Genomic DNA, 9,230 nt, shown 5'->3' with positions numbered 1-9,230 from the left:
CTAGGATACCATATTATTGTTAACTTTCTTCAGTCATTCTCTTTTATGTAGTTCATATAACTCCAAAATGTGACCTTGTTTAGAACTGGGGATGGAAAGATATAAAAATGTGATCGAAAGAGTAGAGTTAGATGAAAAACTAGTAGCAAGCAATGAGAATATGAACAAAACAATGGAAAGATTATTCTGGCTGTAAAGCATAAGCTTAGTTTTGTATATTCTGATTTACTATATACCTCTAGTAATAATTCCCATAGAGCATTTCTCAAATATTTTTCTGAGCAATATTGTTTTAATAAAAATTTCACATTTCTGAATAACTGTATTAAGTACAGTTCTGAAGGGTATGGACACTTTTGTATTTCATTTAGCTTTATGTTATATTATTATAAAAACTAAAACTTCAATAGTTGAAATTCTTACATATCACCAAAAGTGTCATTAAATCAGACTATGTTATTATGCCAAAATCGTCAACATATGGATGTTCTTGTATTTTTAAATGTACTTCTGATTGAGATTGAAAGATCTGATTCAGTTGATTTTGGAGTCAAAATAGAAATTTCTGTTTTTAAATAATTTATACAGCATTAGAGACAAATGTGAAATATCTTAACAATAAAATAATTTTATATAGGATGAGATGAACAGCCTTAAGGGAAACAAAGAGCTGGTGCCTCTCATATTTTACTATTTTTGATGGAATCTCAAGAAGAATAAAACTATTCTGCACAAGCCCAACCCTGCTGCTAAACTCTGTTGGCTGTGGAGGCATAAAGGTGAGTCACAAGAGGAAAACACCAAAAACACATGAGACTATTTCTAATGTAGTCATTGATTAATCAGACTTATTTTTTCAAGCTCCCTTCAAGGCAAAGGTGAGACATTGCACAAGAAAAAGACTTCCATAGTCCTGGCAAGGGGTTTCTTCACTGTCCAGTTGTTGTAAAAATAATACAGAAATTATATAAATGATAACTTTTTCTAAAACAGTGTAGATATGGTAATGTATTAAATCAAATTTTAGGCTAGTGATTTCTACTAAGTATTATGTGTGTATTTATAGAAATATTTTATATTTTCATATGGGCAAATCATATCAATAACTGGTTTTGTCTATGCTATTATCAGTTTTATAAGTCACCCATATTAGAAACCTTATAGATAGATAGAAAACTTAAATTTGACTTAGAAGCTCAACAACAAACAACTGCTAGAGACTCAAATCCTATTTAAATATGATAATTGCATACTGTTTGAGATTTCTTATTTGTCATGATTTTAGTAAAGTTAAAGGACCTTTCTCTTAGTTAGGTAACCTGGAGATCACCTTCATAAGCATTTTAAAAACAATGTTTTTAATAAATATAATAAGAATATCTTTAAAAATGATGAAATTATAAACATATCAACTCTTAAGAGATACTTGTGAGCGAGATTTTATTCCATATTATCCCATTTTGAAACAGCATAATAAGTTTGCAAAGGCCATGATGTGGGAGCATGTCTAGATAATTTCAGGAACTGACTCTGTGGCAGGATTAAGAAATGAGGATGTGAAATAGGAGAGAAAGAAAGAATAAGGTATATTCACATAAGTAATTAATTAGACAGGAACAGGTAAAACAGATAACAAAGCGTTCCTGTTTTGTAAAATAAAAATAAGTGCCTATGGCAAGGAATTTTTTAAAAAAGTAAATGAGATAATCCTATTTATCTCAAAGACCTTAATACTATTCCTAACAAATATATAGACATTAGCCTTATTTAAACTAGTAATTGCACTTAGTATATGTATATGTTTTTATGTGTGATACATATAAAATATATGACATTGTATTAACATGTTTACTTGTATACATACTATTATTATGACATGTATATTTGTAAACAAATTTAAATGGAAAATAATTAAATTATATGTGCATATCAGTAGGTATAAAAACACCAGCTGGATTAAATCAAGAATCACCTAGTGACTTTGGGCATATTTAGAGAATCATTGGCTAAGGATTTCCAAATATCAGACATGTTTACAAAGAGAATTGGGGTCATAGTATATAGCAGATGTTGATCAATGAACAATAATAAGGTAAATTTTATTTTTTAATGAAAAGGAGTTATCTTTAACAGTGATTTTACAACTGAATGATAGTGATCTCAAAATAATTAGGTTTGACATCACAAGTTGGAGATGAAAAATGGTATTAGTAAGATATAAATGCAAATGGTAGAAAGTGCAATGTTTTTACATATTAAAGAAATGACAAAGGTTAATTGAGATCAAGAACTGAAGAAAACTATTAATGAGAATTTGGAAATACTCAGAATATTGCTGAGAAACTACATTGAATTTGAGACAAATGCCTACATTCCCTAAAATTCACATGTAGATCTATCCCTGAAAAAGAAAAGTTGGGGAGTATTTAATAAGAATTTAATAAGAATATAATATTTACCAACATTGAGTGTTTTTTGTCTTCAGCAACAATGAGTTTATGAGGGGTAAGAAATCATTGGTAAGCCTGAGCCAGCCCTCTCTGAGCATTTACCCTAATGTTACCTCTCCAACTCTCCAGAAAACTCATCTTCTGAAAACAAACAGTACAACAAAGGTAAGGACTAAAATGCTTTTATATGCAAGAGCAAGTGACATTGTTTTCCTAGGTCAGAATCCACAGTAATTTATTTCATGGCTTTACATTAAAATGCATTGCTTTAAAATTCTTAAATTTAATCTACTTAAATGACCAAAAATTGTATCACTGAAATGATGTACTCTGATAAAAATAAATCTATATTTTATTGATTCACCTACCTAAAATGTGGCCTGATTTACCTTTGATATTCTATTATTTAACAATTCAACCACAAATAGAATATCCATATTTTTCCCTGTGATTTTATAAGCTTTGTGGCTCAAATAGAAATTGTCAAAAGTGAGCTAGCTTTTATAGTCAAGTAATAGTGTTATTTTTTATTCAGTGGGAAATAATTGATAGGCAATGCCTTCTGAAATATACATACACAGTGTTTTGTGATTCTTAAATATGCTATCAACCTAAGAAATATGATTATAAAGATAAGGTAAATACTATTTTAGTATTAAAATTTTGAACGTATTTTTTAATTTGTTTGTAAACATTATTGTAACATTTATGTGAATTTAAAAAATATACACACAAATTTAGTGATTCTGTTCTTTGGAAATATTATATATTAGGATACAAATACAATGTTTTGCTACCAGAATTATTTGTAATTGACCCAAAGGGAACCAGTTCATTTGCAAATCCAAAATGGTACTGATGCACAATTTTTTAGTAAAAATTGTTTATAAACAATAAGAGTAATTAGTGAAGTATCTAATAACACTTGTAAATCTCCTCTCTCTCTCTCTCTCTCTCTCTCTCTCTCTCTCTCTCTCTCTCTCTCTCTCTCTCTCTCTGTCTCTTATTGGGCCAGGGATTGAACCCAGGGGCATTCATCCACTGAGCCACATCCCCATCCCTTTTTTTAAAATTTTATTTAGACACAGGGTCTCACTAAATTGCTTAGCTCCTCGCCATTGCTGAGGCTGGTTGTGAATTTGAGATCCTCCTGTCTCAGCCTCAGAGCCACTGAGATTACAACATATGCCACAGCACCAAGCATGTAAATCTCTATTTTAATGACACTTTTTAATAACATTAATAATAATATTTCTCAAATATAAAATTCATAAAACTTTATAAAAAACAAAAAATACTTGATTGGATAAATGTGAAGTGTTTTACTTCCCTGTTAAATTCATATGCACTGACATAGATTATATAGGCTTAATGTAATAGTCCATTTCGAAGTTTCAACATTGAATTATGTCATATTTCTGATAGTACTTGTTATACTTATTGTTTAATTATATTAAGATATTCCATTTGAATTTTCTACTGGCATGAAACTAGTGGATAGAAGATAATTCTTACAATAGAAAATGCATAATTGTTGAAATTTTTAATCATGTATTGGGCAGGATAAAAATCCTGATTTTATTTTATTATTTTAAATTTCTAAATTATTATAAATATGACTCTTCAAATAAGAAACTTATTTTTTACCAGTTGGAACAGGAAATGTAAATGTCCCCAAGATGGTTGCTTTGCCCTGTAACACAACATGGGTAAGTGCACAGTTATCCTCTAGAAGTTACAAGTGTTCTGAGATTTAGCTATTAGACTGTTTTCCTGTGTGGAATGATAATTGGTCTGTGGTTTCTCCAATCACAGGCTAAGTTAAGTGATTCATGAGATGAACATATTATTGGCAGTCTAGATCTTAAATCACTGACTGGGTTCTAGAGACTGGATACACATAGGCAGATGACTTTAAATATTAGGTGGAAGCTCACATTTTTGCCTTATTACTCTTGTAAATTCCCTGGCCATGAGCAAGCTTTCCTTCTATGTGCATGATAGAACCACTTTAGAATAATCCTAAACTGGATTCCTGTTTATTCTAGTTTTTTTTCTTACGTACCTTCACCTTTTTCTTTTAATCCCATTCCTCCATGGTGGGGCTGGAAAAATTACCAAGAACTTTAGGAAAGCATAACCTATCCAGGTGATGAAAAGGACAGTCATTACAGATTCAGGGACAGGTCATTCTTCCTGGAAATAAGTGAAACTAATTATGTAATTTTCCTCTGACTCAATTCTCCAGCCTCTGCCCTATACCGCCTACTTCCCACACACCTCTTTTCCAGATTGGTTGTCAGCAGCATCATTAAAAGTACATTAATATTCCCATGCTGCTAAAAAGTTTTGGCAGATGATCAACTATATGGAATATTGTGAAAATCTCTGCATTTTATTAAATGATTAGTTGCAATCTCTTTTAAAGACCATTTACCTTTGTACAAATTCTTAATATTTAAAATAAATGCCTACTCTTACATATAAAAGTTGACTCAAAAAAAGGTATAAAGAAATGGGGAAAAGCTGATCAATGTGTCCTAAGATACAGTAGGAGAAGAGCAAGAAGTTCTGGTGTGTGATTGCACAGTAGGATGAATACTGATGATAATAATTTACTCTACATATCAGAAACTTATAAGAAACAATTTTGAACAGTTATGTTTTTCAGGAAAAAAGCAACTTACTTCAATTCTGTCATTCATTACATGCACTCAGCGATTGCATTTGTATTTAATTTTTAAAAGAGCAAAAATACAAATGGAAGGTTTTAAAGTTTGGGGGTTATGCACACTTTCAGTTTATATAGAAACTCTGACTGGATTACAATATAATTTTCAAAAATGGAAGTTCTCTTTAAGCTGTTTATTTTGACAGTAAATAATAGAGAAAATAATCATTGACAATGACTCCATTGTTCTTATGACAGTTTTGTCATAGAAAGACAAACTATTTTCCTGCATGGCGTTTTGTTTTGTTTGTTTTGTTTTGTTTTTAGGAAGAAATAAAGGTTGACAAAAAGATTTTAATAAAGATAATTTTAAAATGAGATATTGATGATTTATATCTCTCTACCTGCAAGCTATTTATTTAAGTACTTCTTTTTAAAGTATAACATAGCAGATCCACAAATTCTTTGTCTAAACTGTGGTTGGTAAATCCAGACAGAAGTCCAGCAGGCCTGTCAGTCTGATAGGCTTGGTTCTCTGTGTTTGAGGAAATCTATGGACTTCTGGGAAAGAACTGGTTACAAGGAAAGAATTAAGATGTATAAGTTGGGATCAGGGTGGATTGGTAATGAAGAGTAACTGGATACAGCATTATTAGTGCTTTATTTCAGATTATTTGCTCACTTAATTCAATAAACCCACAACTATGTGCTGTTGCTTAAAGCACTTATAGGATGAACTAAAGTACTTATCTGTAATTTCATGGGCTGTTAAAAACAGAACAATTAGCATCTACCTGTTAGGTAGATTTGTCTATCACATCACAAAGGCGTTGAAAGGCAAGATAGCAGGCCAGTGATGTTACTGCTGTTTCTTCAAGACTCTGGCACCAAGAACAAAGTACTCTTGACCATGCCTTCTTCCTTTAGGAATAAAATCCTCAAGCTTCCTGCCTACCACAACTGCATCAGATGCAGGATTGCCTTAAGATTTGTGGAGACCATGGATCTCTTCTTAATGAGCCAGGGTGGGAAAAGAGAAAGTGAAAGCCACATGTTATGGTCTGGACTATCACTTCCCTGAACTCAGGTAAGACTCATTTAAAACTAGGATGAATACCGAGATAAATATGGGATAAAGAATATTAAATAATATTTGACTTATTGTTTTATTTGTAATCTACTTGTAGTTACAGGAAACAGACTCAAGCAGTTTTGTTTCTTTTGGTTGTTTTAATCCTAGGGTAATTTCCCCTCCTCTAATAACTCCTGCATTACATGTAGTAAAAATAATCATTCTTAGCTACTCTTAATCAAAGTGAGGTCCCTAAAATATCCAGCATTAAAATCTTTTCTTTCTCAAAGAGAAATAAAATCTGACAAGGATAGTATCCTATGAGACTTCAGTTTTAAAAACCAAATAAAAATAAGGCTTCATTCCTGAGTTTCTAGAACAGCAGGTTTGGAAACATTATAGGTCTTTTTGCAAGAAGAAAATGTAAATAAATTGTACAAAAGGTTAACTTAAGTGTCCAGCAGAATCAATATTTTATCTTCTTAATTTTAAAAGTATCATATTAAACTTTCAGAAAAAGAAAGCATGTTTAAACCAAAAGTAATTATAAAATATATATTTTATTTTCTTACCACATATTTTAAAATATGCTGTCATTATTAATATATTACAAATTAATTTAATATTATTCATAACCAGCTTTTGTTGATTTTTAAACTTATATAATATTCCTACCCTCAGTTTAGGTTCCATGAACTTCATTTTAATATATTTATTAAAATTAAATAGAGTGTACACATGAAACATGCCCTAAACTTATATCCAAGTTTTGCAAAATTAAGTTTAATCCTGATCTTATGCACAAGTTTTGTTAGCTTTATCCTTGTTTTATTTCCATTGCACATTGCTTCCTTGTGCTTTTTTTTTCCTTGTATCTCTTTAGATTTAGGGCTGGTATTTATCAGAATGGACTAATTCATTCTGTGGCAATAAAGAAATCCAAAATATCAGGGGTTCAACAAGTTTGTTCTTCCACATACCATACTTTTTGCGTGAGTCCTGTGAGATCTTGAGTCCTTAGATTCACTCAGATTTCTACAGAATCAGAACATCCCACATTATGAAATAAGTGAGTTCCTCTGTCTTGAGGGATGAAAAGACAAAATCGGAAAATTACCCACAGGTTTTCTAAAACCAGCATAGTGTTTGGGAACTGATCTTTCATTCCCCTCCATCCCTGCTCAGGTTCCAAACTTTGTTTCTGTATTCTGTCCTGTACGTTTGAAAGACTCTCTTGATAATCATGAATAAATGTGAAATTTTCTTATTGCCCGTTATAAAAATGACTATTCTCTATGAGTGTCTCTAAGCTATTTGAAATCTGGAAAAATCTCAGAGCAGACATTTAAAATAATTTTTTTAAAATTTATGACCTTATTCTAAAATTTGGAATTTTTTTTTTATTATCAACTACTACCTATTGTCTTTGCCTCAGTCATCAAACAGATATAGATTTAGGAGAACTAGAAAGATCAATCTCCAAACTAGAGGTTTCACTAGACTCCCTGGCAGAAATGGTCTTACAAAACAGATGGGGGCAAGATCTTTTTCTAAAGCAAGGAGGACTCTGTATAGCCCTAGGAGAAACCTGTTTTTTTTTTTTAATGCAAATCATTCTGGGATAATAAAGGATAGTTAAACATTAGTAAGAAACAGATTAAAGGAAAGAGAAAAAATAGGAGAAACTTCAGGCAATTGGTTCCAAAACCTATTCTCATGGTCTCCTTGGTTGAGTACCATCATTTCAGCCATAGCTGGGCCCCTAGTACTTCTTCTGATTGGGATCTCTGTAGGATCCTGCAATGTAAAAACCCTGCTAAACCATCTACACAAAAGTATAAGCAAAATCTGACTTATGGTTTTGTGAGCTCAATATGGTCTATTAGAAGAATGGGAGGATAGTGAGGCCTAATGATGTGCAAGATTGACATCAAACCTACTAAAACCAGTGGGGAATGTGATAGTAGGAGCAAATGTGACTACATTTGGATTTATGACTTCATCCTGTAAAATACCCATGCCAAGTAAAAGTTCATGACTAAGGCAAAATGTTCTTTTCCTCTTTCTATAAAAATCTGTGAGAACAGGGAACTACCTAATGGGGTATTGTTTCTGTAACTAGGGTAACGGGGCTCTGTTTCTGTAACTGAGGTGACTGGACTAACTGTGATTTGTTAGGCTTCCCTCCGCTTGACTGCACTGTCTCACTTCTGTAACCTGGCTTGCTTGCATTGGTTAGACCCCCGAACATCTCTTTTGCATTTTTCAGGCTTATAAGGGGCACCCTTGCAATTGTTCAGGGCTGATCAGGGGAACAGCTTCATGTTCTAATCAGTCGCCACTAGTGTGCTTCAATAAAGGATTGATTCAATTATATATACCTGAGTGGTCTGGAAGTCAGTTTATGAAAACCCGGGATGAAGCTTTAATTATAACAATCCAGCAATCCCATTTCTAGGAATATATCCAAAGGAAATAAAATCTGGATCTTAAAGAGATATCTCCATTTTCACATTTTTGGTACTAATATTCACAATAATAAAGACATAGAAAAAACCTATGTGTCTACATGTCTGCCAGTTATTGTGTGGATTTTAAAAATGTGGTACACACACACACACACACAGAGGGGGTGGGAGAGAGAAATATTACTTGGTTCATAACAAAGGGATTCTATGCTTTTTTTCTTCTTTTATTTATATATAACAGCGGAATGCATTATAATTCTTATTACATATATAGAACACAATTTTCCATATCTCTGGTTGTATACATAGTATATTCACATCAATTCATACCTTCATTCATGTACTTTGGATAATAATGATCATCACATTTAATCATCATTAATTATCCCATGGCCCCTCCCTTCCCCTCCCATGCCTCTGCCCTATCTAGAGTTTATTTATTCCTCCCATGCTTCCCCACCCTATTCCACTATGAATCAGCCTTCTTATATCAAAGAAAACATTCATATTAGTTTTTTTGTGGGGAGTGGTATTGGCTAACTTCACTTTGTATTACCTTCTCTAACTCC

The sequence above is a fragment of the Ictidomys tridecemlineatus genome, chromosome 11 (assembly GCF_052094955.1).
Source record: "Ictidomys tridecemlineatus isolate mIctTri1 chromosome 11, mIctTri1.hap1, whole genome shotgun sequence".
Taxonomy (NCBI): domain Eukaryota; kingdom Metazoa; phylum Chordata; class Mammalia; order Rodentia; family Sciuridae; genus Ictidomys; species Ictidomys tridecemlineatus.
Note: the sequence above shows the minus strand (reverse complement) of the source record.